This window comes from Sphaerodactylus townsendi, linkage group LG12 (assembly GCF_021028975.2).
Source record: "Sphaerodactylus townsendi isolate TG3544 linkage group LG12, MPM_Stown_v2.3, whole genome shotgun sequence".
Lineage (NCBI taxonomy): Eukaryota > Metazoa > Chordata > Lepidosauria > Squamata > Sphaerodactylidae > Sphaerodactylus > Sphaerodactylus townsendi.
This window is the reverse complement of record NC_059436.1, coordinates 46,107,393-46,124,892: the sequence shown is the minus strand read 5'-3', so window position 1 is coordinate 46,124,892 and position 17,500 is coordinate 46,107,393. Positions and strand designations below refer to the sequence as shown.

Below are 17,500 nucleotides of genomic sequence, written 5' to 3'. Positions count from 1 at the left end.
CAGGGAATTGTTTCCTTTTTTCTTTTTGTGTGTTGCACATGTGCAGCTACGCAGGTGCAGTCGATTGTATTGTGGTACGCCTGTGCAGCTACGCATGTGTTGCAAGATTTTCTTTTTTTAAAAAAAGAGAAGTGTCTCCTTGCAAACGCCCGAAAGCAAACCAGATTGTTTCCATGGGCTCCCATCACTGCCTGAATGGATGAAGGGCATGCATGCGAACGGGAAAAAGGAAAACAGGTTCCTTTATAATGACTTCAGCCTGCTGTATATATGCTGTGCAGAATCCACTAGAGCAGTGATGGCGAACCTTTTTGAGACCGAGTGCCCAAATTGCAACCCAAACCCCACTTATGTATTGCAGAGTGCCAACCCGGCAATTAAACCTGAATGCTGAGGTTTTAGTTTAGAAAAAAATGGTTGACTCTCTCTTCCTCTGTCCCACCCGCTTGAGCAGGGGCCAGCCTGCTCTAGCCTCCAGCAAGTCCCACGCGCACCACTCTGTGCCTCTCTAGCATCTCTGCCCCCTTTGTGCTCCCCCCGGGCAGTAGCTACCCGGAGCACAGGCACCAGGCCCGCCAGCCGAGTCCTCCCTGCTCACCATGGTGCACACACATCGTGCTCAGTGGCCCAGGCCAGCCTAGATGGATGTGCGTGCGTGCGTGTGTGTGTGTGTGTGTGGGGGGTGATTTTCCACCCCCACATGATGAACTCTCTGTGTGCGTCCCCACAGAAAGGGCTCTGAGTGCCACCTTTGGCACCCGTGCCATAGGTTCGCCATCACTGCACTAGAGCTTACTTCCTCAAGATGCATGAAGAATACACTTTGTTGGGCTCCAAGTTGTTATTGAACTCCTGCTTTACCCTTCTGGTGAGGCCCAACATCACCACTTCCACCACCTGCAAAGAGAGGTGGTGGAAGAGGTGAGGCTGCAGATGAAGCAATTGATGAGCGCTCCTAAACCCAGAAGGCCTCAGCAGCTGCCTGGTCATGCCTACTCCTGACACTGGACCCCAAGCCCAAGAACAGAAATCTGAGAAACCACACAGAGATGGGCAACTTCTCCCAGCAGAGAAGATTGTGAGAGCACTGCTGGATCCAAGCCTTTGTCCCTCAACCATCCTTTGTCACACAGTGGTCAACAAATTGTCCTGGAAGAGCAAGTAACAGGATAGAGGACAAGGCCATCCCATGATTTTGCCTCGTAGCCTTAATATTCTCTGTGTTGCTGCCTTTGACTATGGAAGTTCTCTTTAATCAGTGTGGCCAGTAGCCCTTGATGGCGAATAGCCCTTGGTAAATCAGTCTTACCCCCTCTTAAGGCCAATCCTGGTGACCATCACTGAGTCCGAACAATTGTGGCCATCACTTTATCCAGTGGTGGGATCCAAAAAATTTAGTAACAGGTTTCCATAGTGGTGGGATTCAAACAGTGGCGTAGCGCCAATGGGGCTGGGCGGGGCACGACGGGGGCATTCTGGGGGCGGGGCATTCTGGGCGGGGCTGTGGCAAGGACGCAGCCGCTGCGCCGGTCGTTGGGCAGGAAACGAATGCAGGCAGGCACAGGCTGCCGCGCACGCCGGTGCACCTCCTGCTAGACTGCTTCAAGTTCTGCCCGCTACTGCTGAGAGGAGGGGCATAACTAAGGCAAAAATCACGTGGCAAAATCACCAATTAGTAACCCCCTCTCGGCACACACAAATAATTAGTAACCTACTCTCGGGAACCTGTGAGAACCTGCTGGATCTCACCTCTGACTCTATCCAAATGCGGAGTGTATAGATTCAGCACACAAGAAGAGTCCCAACGGAAACACTGGTCTGAGTGCTGTTTGACGTTCCAGTCGGTTGCTTAAGATAACAAATAAGGTCAGGGAATGCGGCTACCTGCTTTGAGCCCGGGGATAAGCCAGGCAGGGTAGCAAGGTAGCAATTATCCATGTCCTTCTGGTTCAGTGGAGCCACAAGTACTATCGCAGGTGCGAGAAAAGAGTGTTGATATGGAAGAGAGGGAAGGACGTCAGGGTAAGGCCACCTCGCCGATGATGCCGTGTGCCCCGCTGAATCAGAACCTTAGAATCAGCACAGTGGAGGGCTTGCAAAATGACCCTGTTTTCCTTCTGTCTGATAGAAATACAATCTTCAGTCTGGGCTGGGCTGCACAGTGCAGTCTTGGAGCAGTCGGGTCAACTTCACCTTTGTTTCTTTATCTCTTATTTTATGTGTTGGTGCCCTGCCTGATTCCAAAGTTCTAGAGTGTTTATGCAGATCACATCAGAGGAAGGTCCGGTGAAACTTCCATAGTCTGAGGCAGTGTTCCTCAGAGCATCAGTTGATGGGTATCCGCTTTCTGGGCTTTGCTTATTGGCTTCCTGGGGGCATCTGGTTGAACATGGTGTGAAAAAGTGGAGCAGATGTCATGCTAACAAAATTATGCCAAGGTATCCTCAAAACCAAAGAACAAGCCACTGAAATCCTGCAAAGCCCAGGAACACCATTTTAGTGTCAAGAAAAAAGAGATAGTCGGAGAACTGGGTACTTCTATGAACTCACGTCCTAAACCAGTGGTGGCGAACCTATGGCACGGGTGCCAGAGGTGGCACTCAGAGCCCTCTCTGTGGGCATGCGTGCACAGAGTTCGTCATGTGATAACAGTGTAATTATTTCAGGGAGATTATTAGCATTAAACCTAAGACCTAGTTTTGGGGAAGCAGTGTAGGTAACCCTGTTAAGCACTGTTAAACCCTACTGATTTTCATGGGAAGAACGAAAGCGTGATCCTTTACCTGGGAGTAAGCTTGGTTACTGGCAATGGGGCTTGCTTCTGAGTAAACCCTCCTAGAGTCGTGATTCACCCGTTCAAAGCGTTGCACAGTTGCTTCAAAGCAATGCCACGGACTACCACTAAGCTTACTTCCGAGTAAGGCATGCCTTGGAGCCAACCATTTTTTCTATACTAAAACCTCAGTATTCAGGTTAAATTGCCGTGTTGGCACTTTGCGATAAATAAGTGGGTTTTGGGTTGCAATTTGGGCACTCCGTCTCGAAAAAGTTCGCCATCACTGTCCTAAACTGATAGACCACCTCATGCAAGAGAGAGGGGGTTTGCATTAAGTATACTGCTAGGTCTGTGTATCTTTCTCCCCCATGCTTTGTAAGGTTCATTCCGCACATGCAGAATAATGCATTTTCAAACTGCTTTCAGTGCTCTTTGAAGCTGTGGGGAATAGCAAAATCCACTTGCAAACAGTTGTGAAAGTGGTTTCAAAACGCATTATTTTGCGTGTGCGGAAGGGGCCTAAGTGAATTGCAGATTTCGCTACAGACAGCCTTTAGGTACCTGAGAACCTCAGTTCTTTTCTTTTTTTAAAGCCGGGCTAAATTGAGCCAATTTGCATCATTCGTACATAGTGCAGAATATGGGGGTTCTTGGCGTGGAATTTGAATTGCTGATGCAGCATTTTGCATGTTTTCCAGGGATCCTGGCTCACTCAGGGCTTAGTTCCCTTTTTTTTATTTTAAAAAAGAAACAGCAGATTCAGTTTGTGCTCTCACAGCCAACGTGGTTTCGAGAGTTTCTGCTTGCATTTCTTCTTGAAAGTTGCGAAAGTGAGCGACCGAGGGGAAGAGACCTGTCCCCCGAGACTTTGCCTCCTCCCTGCCAAGTGATCGGGTGTCGTTACACAGAACAGTGATGACATTTCTTGCCATCGGCCTCTTGCTATAGAAGTGACGCTGCACAAACGAGTGCAGTGCAGCAGAAAGGAAATCAGAGCGGGGTCTGTCGCTAGGCCAACAGCTGACGTCCAAAGGGCAGGGTGGAGCACATTATGCTTCCTTGATGCCTGAGAAATCTCCATGTGCTGCTCCCTGCTTGTGCAAGTTGATTGTCATAGTGGATTGGGAAACAAAGGGTCTTATTTGGCATCACGTAGCAACATTCTGACCAGGTGTTCTGCAGAAAGGCTTAGCCTGGCTCCTGGACGTTGAAAAGCCAGGCAAACAGCTGTGAGGAAGAGTGTTCTGTCGAGGTGCCACCACAGACAAGACCCGCTCATCCCTGATGGCAGGGATATTCCATGCAGGGGCTCCATATGTATCTTCTCTGTCTGGTTCATGGGAGAGGAGGCCGTCTTCTATGTATTCTGGTCCCCAGATGTTCAAGGCGTTTATGGCTGTAGCCTCCACTTGGAATTGTGCCCAGAAGTTAATGTGGCAGCATTATACATACAGCATGTCACAAAAGAAGACCTGGAGATGCTTTTGTATATTAATGTTGCAATGTCCAAATAAAGAACTCTTGTATTGGTGATTTTTCCCTCATGTGCCCTGTGGCAGAAAGCAGAAGTTACGAAAGAAATTGTTCTGTCCATTTATAGAGCTTTATTTCCAATGCGAACACAAAGTGGCTTATGTTGCTTTCCTCTCTTCCATTTTATCCTCACAACATCCCTGCGAGGAAGGTTAGGACTAGAGTATGCGACTGGTCTAATGCTGCCCAAAAAGATCCCATGGCGGAGTGGAGTTTTGAACCTGGGTCTTCCAGATCTTAGTCTGGGTCAGGGCAACACAGATAGCCTCCACATTTTAACCTTGCATTAGACCTGCATGCTAAGTTAGGTTTGAGAGAAGTTGCTTACCAAAGGTGCCATTTTAAGCACAGTCACACCTTACTACCCTGTTTCCCCGAATAGAAGACATCCCCAGAAAATAAGACGTAGTAGAGGTTTTGCTGAAGTGCGAAATATAAGGCATCCCCTGAAAGTAAGACGTAGCAAAGTTTTTGTTTGGAAGCATGCCCGACGAACAGAACACAGAAAAATAAGACATCCCCTGAAAATAAGACATAGCGCATCTTTGGGAGCAAAAATTAATATAAGACACTGAGCAGCAGTGGCATAGGAGGTTAAGCAGTGGCATAAGAGCTCGTGTATCTAATCTGGAGGAACCGGGTTTGATTCCCAGCTCTACTGCCTGAGCTGTGGAGGCTTATCTGGGGAATTCAGATTAACCTGTACACTCCCACACATGCCAGCTGGGTGACTCAGCCTCATCTACGTCACAGGGTGTTTGTTGTGAGGGGGGAAGGGCAAGGAGATTGTAAGCCCCTTTGAGTTTCCTGCAGGAGAGAAAGGGGGGATATAAATCCAAACTCTTTTCTCCTCCTCCTCCTCCTCCTCCTCCTCCTCCTCCTCCTCCTCCTCCTCCTCCTCCTCCTCCTCCTCCTCCTCGGGGAAACACGGTAAGACCATTGAAAGCTATAGGGTGTAACTTGGACCGATTCTTCACAGGCAAGACAGGTTCATGTAACCCATTTCAATTGCCTGCGTCGCCATTTGCACGGCCGGTGCGATCCCAGTGGCAGGAGACAGCACAGTTCACACAGGAAATTCAATGTTTTTGTGCAAACTACGCAGCTGGGAATCCATGCCACCCTGACTCCCCCCAGCCACTTACTGGCACAACGTGGGTGCCGCCTATTAGAGAATCCACTCCAATGGCAGCCGCCTGGGGAATCCACCATAATAGTGGACAGACTGGGGTGGGAATTAAATGCTTACTGCTTGCTGCAGTTTGCACAGGCAAGCAGGAAGCATTTTGAAATTCAGGCTAAAGAAAAAAGTTGCTAATTTAGTGATTTTCATTTAAACCGGGCTCAGGCAAATTGAACGGGTCAGAAGCAGGGGCGGAGCGAGGGGGAGCTGCGCCCAGGGCATGAGCGCTCCCTGTGCCCCTGCCGTGGTGCCCCCACCGCAGAATGCCCCCCCGCTCTGTTGGCACTATGCCATTGGTCAGAAGTGTTGGGGGCGAGTTCTGATTGGAACTTCCCTGCCAAAATGCTTCCAAAAAGGTCCCGGACCTGTTATTTTTGGCCTGTTCAGAACCGCCCTCTGTTTAGAGTGCCACTATCAGTGGACTTTGCAACACAGAGTTGGAATCCACGTCTTCCTGGTCCTAGCTTAACTCCTTAACCTCTTTCCTGTATGGACTCTTGTCTGCAATTGTTTGCTGCATATTCTCATTCAAAGCCGCTGTTTTGGTATCCTGCCCGATGCTATTGACTGGGGATCTTTCCTCTAATAGTTTTGCTCAACACAGTCTCTTATCACGTTCGATTGTAAGTACCAACTCCTTATCTTGTTTCAGCCTTGACTTGGCCGGATCCTCTGTGTTCAGCTTAACCGCTCTGGAGCTCATTTCATCTGCTGGAAGAAGGACGGCGCTTTAAAGCCCACAGTTAATTTCTTTCAAAAGAGATTTGGCTTTATCGCTTTCCAGCCTTTCCTTTTGAAGCACGCATCTTGGGAGCGGGAACGGCAGCCCGGAGGTTTGCCAAATTCCATGCCTGATTGGCGGCAACCATTCTGCGCACGCAATGTCGGAGAAGGCGACAGACTTTCTGGTACACGTTTGATACCCAGCCCAAACCAGTATTCATGGCTGTCTGTCTGTCTGCCACAAGTGTCCTTGGATGCATTTCAGCTGCTGGGCAAATCCCTGATTGGCAGACTGATGGGAGGTGGTTTGCCAGCACACATCCATTGTGGGTGGCTCAGATAATCCTCTTAAGAGGCACGACGCTCTCGCTTCGTGCCTTCAGGCTGGTTGAGTCCTTCAGACGTTTGTCCTTGTGTAAAAGGTTAGCACCTGGCTCCGAGTCCGCCTCCCACACAGGTGCCCGGAGATTTCACAAGAGCAAACAATGCAGGGAGTTTCCTGACCCTGTTCCTTGAGGAAAACCTAGGACTCATTTTGCAGGGTGTCAGGGAAAGGTAGTTAGGTAGTAGTGTACTCATTCAGATCTACCTGTTACATTTTTATTATACCCTGCTGGCTCTTATTAACAGCTCCATGCAGATATGTGGGGTCTCCCCAGGCTAACAGAGGAGACTTTGTCATAGTATAAAATATTGGCAGCTAAAGAAGAAGAGTTGGATTTATATCCCCCCTTTCTCTCCTTACAGGACACTCAAAGGGGCTGACAATCTCCTTTCCCCCTTCCTCCCCACAACAAACACCCTGTGAGGTAGGTGGGGCTGAGAGAGCTCAGAAGAACTGTGACTAGCCCAAGGTCACCCAGCTGGCGTGTGTTGGGTGGAGTGCACAGGCTAATTTGAATTCCCCAGATAAGCCTCCACAGCTCAAGCGGCAGAGCGGGGAATCAAACCCAGTTCTTCCAGATTGGAGTACACCTGCTCTTAACCACTACGCCGCTGCTGTTCCTAAAGATGCTAGTTTCCCCATCCCGCTCAAACACTCTAGGCTCCCACTACCACTTTGTGGAGCAAAAAATTGGAGAAACCCAGCAAGGTTGTGATGTCACTTCTGATTTCCTACCAGGAAGTGACATTGCAATGTCACGTGACACTGGGAATTTCCCAAACCTCTGTGTTAAAAAATAATAATAAGAGTTTGTAGAGTCTGTGTCAATAGTGATCCCCAGGGGGTTGCCAGCAAAGACAGCTCTATTCCAAGACAAGCCTCTGCCTATTTTGAATCAGCAGTGGCGTAGTGGTTAAGAGCAGGTGTACTCTAATCTGGAGGAACCGGGTTTGATTCCCTGTTCTGCCGCTTGAGCTGTGGAGGCCTATCTGGCGAATTCAGATTAGCCTGTGCACTCATGCCAGCTGGGTGACCTTGGGCTAGTCACAGTTCTTCTGAGCTCTCTCAGCCCCACCCACCTCACAGGGTGTTTGTTTTGAGGGAGGAAGGGAAAGGAGTTTGTCAGCCCTATTGAGTTTCCTTACAGGAGAGAAAGGAAGCATATAAATCCAACTCTTCTTCTTCTTCTGGAAGGTAACTGTTAAGAGGGAGTATAGCAACTGCTACTCATGCAAACTGTCTGTGCTCTAAATACTGAGTCACTTTAAGGAAAAAAATGAAAATTTTTTTTTAATTAAATACTTACACTGCAAGCAGATTATATTGGACAGCTGCTTCGGAGACTTTGTGGAAATCTGCTTGCTTTGCATAAGCATTCTTAATATGTGTGCTTTCTGCTGAATTCGCAATGTCAGCGGAATATTATATTTAAATATTTTTTGACTTTTGCAAAAAAAAGGGATGGCAGAAGCAGATAAATGGCGATGGAATTAGCATATCGGAAAATAGGAAGGATACGCTTTTTTTCACCGCCAAACAGCTGTCAGTGGATCCCCTGCACTTTGAATTTGAGGGTTCCAGGGCAGAGGCTGTGGTTTCCAGGGACACTTTTGCTCCGGTGCATTCGCTTTGCAAACAAATTAGCCACTCGCCTTGGGCATATATAGGAGGTCTCTGTGTCTGTGACCCTCCTGTGCCTGCTCAGTTGGGTATAACCACTATGAAGAAGAAGAAGAGTTTGGATTTATACCCCACCTTTCTCTCCTATAAGGAGACTCAAGGTGGCTGACAAACTCCTTTCCCTACCTCTCCCCACAACAGACACCTTGTGAGGGAGGTGGGGCTGAGGGAGGCCTGAGAGAATTGTGACTAGCCCAAGGTCACCCAGCAGAAATGTAGGAGTGCGGAAACACATCTAGTTCACCAGAGAAGTCTCTGCCACTCAGGTGGAGGAGTGGGGAATCAAACCCGGTTCTCCAGATTAGATTCCGCCTGCTCTTAACCACACCACGCTGGCTCTCAAATGAATTGCCTATTGAGTTAGCAGGTTTATGATTGCTCCTCAGCCCTAACATTCTCAATCGTAGTGCCACATGAAAGCAGTAAAGTTGGTCAAAAGCAGAATGAAGTGAAACAAGCAAATGGTGGTGGTGGAACATGCCATCAAGTTGCAGGTGGTTTACGGTGACCTTGAAGGTTTTCAAGGCAAGAGATATTCAGAAGTGCTTCACAATTGCCTGCCTCTGCATAGGGACATGGGCTTCCTTTGTGGTTTCCCATCCAAGTACTGACTATGGCCAACTTTGTGTTGCTTCTGAGATCTGATGAGATCAGGCTATCCTGGGCCAACTCAAATACCACAGCCCAGTGACTACAACTAGATCACATTAACCTCTGAAAGTCCCTGTAAATAGGGGGCTTTCCCCACTGACAGAGTTGAATTGGTTTCTACCTAGGTTCGCCTCAGTGAATCCCCACTGCCACCGAGCTCAACATTGTTTTGTCTCAGCCCCCCCCCCCCTCAGAACTGCGACATCCTTGTCACAGTTATGAACTACACTTTTCTGCCGGAACAAGGTCGATACCACTTCAAAGCTTCGAAGTGGGGAATCATCGAAACGACACCTCATCCGTTCAACCAATCACGAGCAGCCTTTGTGGCATGCGCAGAACGAGAGCATCGTGGCGGGCAGAAAGCGCATGTAACTGTAAGCTGTAAACTGTAAAACTGTCAAAAAAAAAAAAATAACGCCTCCCGCTTTCCGGCCAGTAACACAAGTTTCAATCACGACATCGAGGATGCGAAACAGACACCAAGATGATCCCGCTCTTAATTTCTAGCTTGAAGTTCCAGGGGGCCAACTCAGTTGCTGTGGGGACAGCCTGGAATCGCCCTCCACTGAAGGGAACCGAGTCGACCTTAGCTCCCTTCTGTAGTGGGGAAAGCCCCTTTGTAGACCTTAAGGGTCATTGCACATCACGGCTTGCTCTTTAACTTGGGTGTCATTACCAAGAATTCCCATTCAGCAGGGGCCACTAATCTGAAAGTTCATGGGCTGTAATAGACCAAACAGCTGGGTTCAGACTCCCCTACCAAGATCACTGGTTGACTGTTAAGCACCTTTTCTCCTTCAACCTACCTTGAAGGGTTGTTAGAAAATAGAAGAGAAAGAGAGAACTGTGTAAGTCTCTGTATGAACTCCTTGGATCAAGACCAGGATACAAACGTAATGGGTAATAACAGATAAGAGATTATTTGTGCTGGATCTCAGAGAGCTAGTCGCTATGTAAAAGGTTTGAAAATAAGCAACTCCAGCCTGACTTTAGTCCAGAAGCAAAGTGGCCACTCCAATTAAACTGGTGTATTTATGTTCCTATGACTAACACCAGTCTGGCTGCCACCGTTCTGCACCAATGGCACATCCCAGGCGTCTTCAAGAGGTGGCCCCGTGCAGAGGGAATTGCAGTAGTCAAGTCGGGAGGTTGCCAAAGGAGGCATTACAAGGACACTCGTGCAAAGGACTGGAATGTTCATTTGGCAGACATCGTAAACATCGAAGAAAAGTTATATTCTGATTGCCTTTTTGAAGCTAGGGAACTTCATGTAATGTGTTTGTGTTGCCAAGATGATTCTTTTACATCTTGAAGGCATCCCTTTGATCAATATTTACAGAGCAACTTGTTCGCTTGTACCAAGACAGGTTGCTGTCTTGTAATGCATAAATGGGGAAAGAGTCGCTTTTGTGAGGCGCTGAATTGTATAAACAGGAGTTGGAGTCGTTGCTGACAATATTGATGATGCTTAGAAGAGTGTTGCCATAACCTGGGTATCAAAGTTGTCCCTGTCCTTTTAAAATCTTTCACAAATCAAATTGCAGTATTATCTATATAGTGATCTCTGTGTGTGTGTGTGTGTGTGTGCGTGTGAAGAAGGGAGGGAGGGAGGGGGGAATCACATGTGTTGAAATGCTATGTCACCCCTGTGTAAATGTTTACGACCTTGCCAAGGCGAACGTGGCATTTGCACTCTGTGTATGCTCAGAGGCTAAACTAGAATTAGAGGTCGGCCAAAAGGGATGGAGAGCAAGCTTCCCCCTCAAGCTTTCAGACTGCAGAAGCAGGCAGGGAGCCAATTCACGTGTTGATGGAGCTAGTTTTAGATATTTCATGATTTTAAAAATCTCATTCGTGCCTTCGGGACTCCCTTTCAATCATGAATTGTCTTATCGGCGGCTTATTTTGAATAGTAAACTCCTTAAGGGCAGGGATCAGCTCATCCCCCCCCCCCCCGAGGGTGTGTTCTGCCAAGTTCCCTACAGATCAGAACAAGAACTCATTTCTTGGAAATGAAAATAAAAGCAACGCAGTTCATAATTAATCCCTGTATAACTAGGCACTGTAATAGCTTCCTTAATGGCAGGTAGTAAAAGTGAAGTCATTCTAGAAGTTACAGCGTGCCTCCTGCAACAGCCGGAGTCCGATTGTCAGGGGTTGTAGCTCGGGCTGAAGACCCTTCCCACCTTGTTCGGAGGTTTCAGAACCTTCTCCAGCTGAACAGCTCCATCGAAGAAATCTGCTCGAATCCTCGGCCAGCCCGAAGGTTTGTCAAACCACTTGCTATTTTGTGTTTATGCTGCCATTCCTCATGGGAGCTTGAGATGAAGGTGTTCGCTTGCCCCATTTTATTCTCACAACAGCCCTGTAAGGTAGGCTAGCCCAACTAAGAATAATTGGATTGCGGTCTCCTAGCCAGCTTTCACAGCACAGTAGGGACTTGCCAGCCTTAACAGAGGAGTTGGACTGGTACATTTGGGAAATCAGCCAGTGCTAGGAACCTACTCTTTGAATGATTGATTTACTTCTCTTAGGCGTGTTTACAGTTAGAGAAATGATAAAACCGAAAAGAAATGTAACACGCCTTTAAAAAAAATAATTTAAAAAAGAAGACAAAATTAAATGCATTACACAAGGAAAATGGAAAAGATCAGTCTGTGCCGCAAAAGACATTGGAAGCTTTCGATGACAAGGTGGAGGGGCCAGGGCACAATTACAAAGTAATTTAACTGTTTGTCTACCAGATATTCAGAGGGCTTGGCTGCCATAATTGAATGTTAACTACTGGGATGTTTGTTCAGATGGGTAAGCACAGTAATAGCCCTTGAAAGAGGAGATCTGAGCTATAGGTGTGATGTAACACATTTGTTTTGGACCAGACCCAAATTCAAGTTAGAGAAGGGATCTAACACTTTAATCTACTACAGCTCAGTGCAACAACAACAGCATCTTTTATTGGCATATACAGCTCAGTAAACATCTAAACACGATCGAGTCATCGGGTCCCTTTACTGAAGAAGAAGAAGAGTTTGGATTTATATCCCCCTTTCTCTCCTGTAGGAGACTCAAAGGGGCTTACAATCTCCTTGCCCTTCCCCCCTCACAACAAACACCCTGTGAGGTAGGTGGGGCTGAGAGAGAACCTCGAGAAGCTGTGACTAGCCCAAGGTCACCCAGCTGGCATGTGTGGGAGTGTACAGGCTAATCTGAATTCCCCAGATAAGCCTCCACAGCTCAGGCGGCAGAGCTGGGAATCAAACCCGGTTCCTCCAGATCAGAGTGCACCTGCTCTTAGCCACTACGCCATTGCTGCTCCCCTGGTCACTGCTGCTCCACTGGTCATATAGACTATAGTGGCTCCTCTTTCCCACAACCTTGGGACATTTTACCATACTAGCTAAAAGACTGAGGGCCAAACAACATGTTAAAACTGGATCTGTGACCACATACCTGACGTATAGATTGATCTTAATGGGAATGGACAATTTGGTTTAGGGCCTTGGTGTCCAAGAAGGTTTTTCTTTTAAATCTATTTTGATTCCATGATAGGAAGAATACCTATCCCTCCAGCCAGATGGTATTAGCCTTTGTAAGTATATGGGGAAAAAGACAGGCACCCTAGTTTTGCAATCTTTTCCCCTACCAGCTACATAGACCACTGCAACCCAAGATGTGAGATTGTCTGTAGTTTTTCCCCACCGCTGGAGCAAAGTTGGGCCACTAAGGGGAGGCGGTTCCTCCCTAAAGTCTCTTCCCCAGAGCTGTTTACCCTGCGCCCAATCTTTCCAGTCTCTGGTGCTAGAGAGAGAATTTTCTGTTTGCCATCTTTTCTTGATTTTCCTCTCTTATAGCGAGCTGGTTTTTTTGTTGTGGTCCCGATACATAGTGGACAGTGATTCTGAGTTTTATTCGGTTACAATTTTTGGTGTTTAATCCAGAAGCTGCCTATAGAAGCCTATGGCAGAAAGGTGGATGATCAGCCTTGTAAATAAATTAATAAAAGGCCTGTCAAACCCCCAGTTGTCCCATTGACAAAGAGAACATCTGTGGGTGATTCTGTCAGGTCTTGGACCAATAATCAATAAGCGGACTCTGGATACAGGATCAGTAGTCTTTATTGAGTTGGCATCAAGGACTCAGCCTCAGAAAGCCAGTTCTGATGATCCTGGCTTTGACAGTCATATTTATTCCTCCTTGTCTTCCCTAAACTCCCCTTTCCCAACTTCCTAGAGATTGTGAGAAAACGAGGTGTGAAAGACTTTGTTTTTCCAAGACAAGTATCCCAAGGCCAGGACAGCTATAGTTTCCTGCTCGGCTGCGCCCATGGCCTCCGCTACTTCCTCCTCCCATCTGGAGTGCCAGTCAGGGTCAGCCTAGTTATCCACATGTCTAAGTACATAGAAATAGATTAAAGAAAGGAAAGGCCCATTAACATATGACAGGTGTGGTTATATGAAAGGTCAGTGCTTGAGCTGATACTCTTTTGCCCAGGTGTCATCCCCAACATCCCTTGTCTGATGCCAGGAGGAGGCAGGTGCCGCTCCTGGCTGATTCTCAGCAGTCAGCAGGGAGGCAGGAACTGAATTCAACTTCCTGTGTCCTGTGGGAGTCGTCCCTTGCCCAATTTCTTTCCTGCCACATTTGGAAAAAGCACTGGAATAATTTCAAATCTATTCAAAGTGCCCTCCCCCCCCCGAAACTTCCAGCTGGTGGACAGACATTTTACGGAAAGAAAGGAATTATGACTTGTACCTGCAGTTACACCATAGAACACTTTCACCAAGTTCACAAGCTGGAAAAACCAAGTTTGCTGAGCTGCTTTTTCAGGTTGTTACGTGAGTTTCTAAATTGAAGTGATGGATTCTCAGATTCTTGGAGCTGCTCTGAACTATGGATTTAAAGATACTGCCTTGATAACTACCTGTGCTTTCTTCTGAGAACCAAAGGGGGTGCAGTGGTTACAGAGTGGAAATGAAGGAGATCTGTGTTCCAGTTCTTGTTCAGCTAGGTTGCTCTGCTACAGGCGACCTTGAGGCAGTTGTAATCTTTTAGCAGACCTATAAAAATGAGGGCATAAACATGTAATAGACTGCATTACTGAAGGCTTTCACAGCTGGAATCAACTGTCTGTTTCGGGTTTTCCAGGTTGTGTGACCAGATTCTTGATGAAATGGAATTTTGGTCAGGTTTCCCATTCTGTGTACTTGTCTAATAGGTCAGGAAAGTTATTATCAGGACTGATGAGTTCCCCAGGGCCTGGGATTATCACCCATGCTTTTAGTAACTATGCAATGCTTTTTTTTTTTTGTATGTGAGATTGTCTGTGGCTTTGAATTTGGGTGTGGTCTATATTGGTGGTGATACCCAGCTGTATTTTTCTTTGAAAAAGCCTCTGGGTGTTTCTGTCTCTGATCTAGGCGGTTGTGTTCCAAGTGACTGAGAGAATACAAGCTGCAATAAAATCAAAAGACGAAGTTGATGCTGGTACTGTGGCTGGTGTTTCGCAAGGGTTTCCCCACCTTCCTTTTAGTCTGTAAGCTGCCTTCCAATATGACCTCTGCCAAGTCAGCCATGTTGAGTCACCAATAGGCTGGACCAGTGTTTCCCAACCTTTTCGAGGTCAGGGTACCCTTGACCTCACTCTTCATATCTCACGGTACCCCTGCCGCCACCCTCCACCTTCCCCTCCCATTGCCCCTGCTTGCCACACCCCCCACCTTCCCCTCCCAGGGTGAAGGGAAGCACTGGGGGTGGGGGTGGCTGCTGACCTTGTGGCAGGCCCTGCCCCATGGGCCAGCTCCATGTCCTTGCTGGCGCCTGTGGGAGACACCACAAAAATGGGGGGGGGAGCGGTAGTGTTGCCGCGGTACCCCTGGGACATGCTCACAGCACCCCAGGGTACCACGGAACCCTGGTTGAGAATGGCTGGGCTGGACTGTTGTAACTTGCTTTACAAGAGACTGCCCTTGAAGGCAACACAGAGACTCCTGTAAGTACAAAAAACTGCATCCTGGTTGTTATCCGGAACTATCTGCTTTTCATTCAGTTGGGCATTGGTTCAATTCAGTATGCCCTTTGCAATTTGGGGCCCACATTTGTGCTTCACAGCAGTGGCGCAGGAGCAGCAGTGGCGTAGGAGGTTAAGAGCTGGTGTATCTAATCTGGAGGAACCGGGTTTGATTTCCTGCTCTGCCGCCTGAGCTGTGGAGGCTTATCTGGGGCATTCAGATTAGCCTGTACACTCCCACACACGCTAGCTGGGTGACCTTGGGCTAGTCACAGCTTCTCAGAGCTCTCTCAGCCCCACCTACTTCACAGGGTGTTTGTTGTGAGGGGGAAAGGGCAAGGAGATTGTAAGCCCCTTTGAGTCTCCTGCAGGAGAGAAAGGGGGGATATAAATCCACACTCTTCTTCTTCTTCTTCTCTCTTCCCCTTGTGCTTCTGTGTACTCATATGGCAACACTGATAATCTCAGCAGTGTGTTCTTTCCCCTCAGATCAGTAAATTGACAAGATTATGGCTGCATCTTGAGACTTGAGTGTGGCAACTCCTACCTCTATGGTACCACTGTCCCAAACAAGGAAGTTTTTAATCATGCATGTTAACCAAGCTGTATTAGTGCCCACCAGAAACACTCAAAGAACCATTTGGACCCGTTTTCCACAGGAAAAGAAAACACTTGGAGCCGCAAATAATTTTGGACATTTAAAATAAAGATAACATTATATATATTGGGTTTTTTTTTACCTTTTACTCCACTCATTCTGAGAAGCGCATGTATGCGCTCGCCCTGCTGCCTGCAGGGCGGGCAAGGATGAAGCCAGTGGCTTGGCCTCGCCGGCCGCCGGGAAAGCACCCACCCCGCTCCAACGGGGCGGGCGAGAGGGGAAGCCCGCGGAGCAGCCCAGCCGACCACGGGCAGTTGGTGCACCCGCCCTGCTGCCTGCAGGGCGAGCAAGGATGGGGCCAGTGGCTCGGCTCGTGGAGCCGCAGTGCAAGGGCAGAAGAGCCGCATGCGGCTCTCGAGCCGCAGGTTCCCTACCCCTGTCTTAGGTGCTCCAAGTCTATTGGTCACTTCCTGGTTTGCCTAGTCTAGGATTCTGAGCATTCGTGGTATGGAGAATCAGGAAGATTATGTGTGAACCATGTTGGGAGGATTCTGGGCACTTGTTCGAATTCAGTACTTTGCCTTGTGTTTCTACAAAGTTGAGCTGCAGCTTCTGCCAAGATGGAACACTTCCAGTAGTCAGACTAAACTGACTCTACCCAGTGCAAGGAAAAAACCCCCTGACCTATAAAATAACTGACTTTCCCTGCAAGGGTGTCTGGGTGCATGAAAAAACAACTTGGCATTCTGCACTGAGTTTGTCCCTGCGGACAGCCATCTGCCCTGCTTTAGGACCCATGTTGGATCTTCTGCCTTTTGCAGTAATTTGTCTTTGCAGTTGGAAGACAATAAGCTGTCCCCTTGTAAGGAGGACTGTTTGCATTGCAGTTCTTTTGAACGCTCTTAGGCCAGAGGACAGGCAGGTGGGTTTGGAATTGGCTGTCTTCCGTATGCTTGGAAAACAACCAGTTTAATTTGAAAACTGCCTGCTGGACTGATTAATTGGAGTTAAGTAGAACAGAAACACAATTCTCTGTTTCTCTCCCCTGCCCTTTTCCTATGAGTTGCTGTTGCAGAATTGGGCTGGGTGGCAGCCATATTCAATGCCTCTTTTACCAGTGTTGGCTGTACATGGTGATTTTAAGTGGAACAAAGAGTTGTTGGAATGGCTTACTAACATCCTTGTTTGCTGCTATGGAAGCATAATGGCCTTTGTTGATGTGCATTAATTATTGGAGATTAAAGGGTGAAAGTCAGGCCCAGTCCACAGCCGCTGGGGAATGAGGCAACAGTGGTGTTTTTTGTGCAAAGAAGCATTTGACTCTGGGATTCCTTCATCTGTGGTCCAAAATGGTACAGCCCATGTTAACAGCCTCAGCCTTCCCCATTCCCACCCCATTGTGCTGCATGGGGGAACCAGGACTCAGTGAGATAGAAAGTTTATATACTCCACTGAAACTTAATGCTTCTTTTAAACATATTTCATAGACCAAAACCAAAACATGTCATAGAATTAGTGATTTCCAGAGCGCAAGCCGTCTGAGATTGGCTCTTCACGTGACATGGAATGAGGTGAAATCCTCAACTGGGGGACTGTACCATTTCAGACAGTAAGTGTTAAAGGAACGTAATATTTTTGTTTGGGTGCTGTGTGGTTTCCGGGCTGTATGGCCGTGTTCTAGCAGCATTCTCTCCTGACGTTTCGCCTGCATCTGTGGCTGGCATCTTCAGCCACGGATGCAGGCGAAACGTCAGGAGAGAATGCTGCTAGAACACGGCCATACAGCCCGGAAACCACACAGCACCCAAGTGATTCCGGCCGTGAAAGCCTTCGACAATAATATTTCTGTATTTTGCCCCCCCAGATGACTAACATGGCAGAAAAAGATATTAACTTTGTACTTGCAGGGAGCTTTTTCATTTTGATGCAAGCATCTTTCAAAAAAGGGCAATTCACTG

At 47.8% G+C, this 17,500-nt stretch overlaps 1 protein-coding gene across 1 annotated transcript in view; it reads left to right on the top strand.

Annotated features, from left to right (window-relative positions):
• Nucleotides 1-17,500, top strand: part of MEGF9 (multiple EGF like domains 9) — a 91,957-nt gene that overhangs the window by 46,225 nt on the left and 28,232 nt on the right. The window lies entirely within an intron of this gene.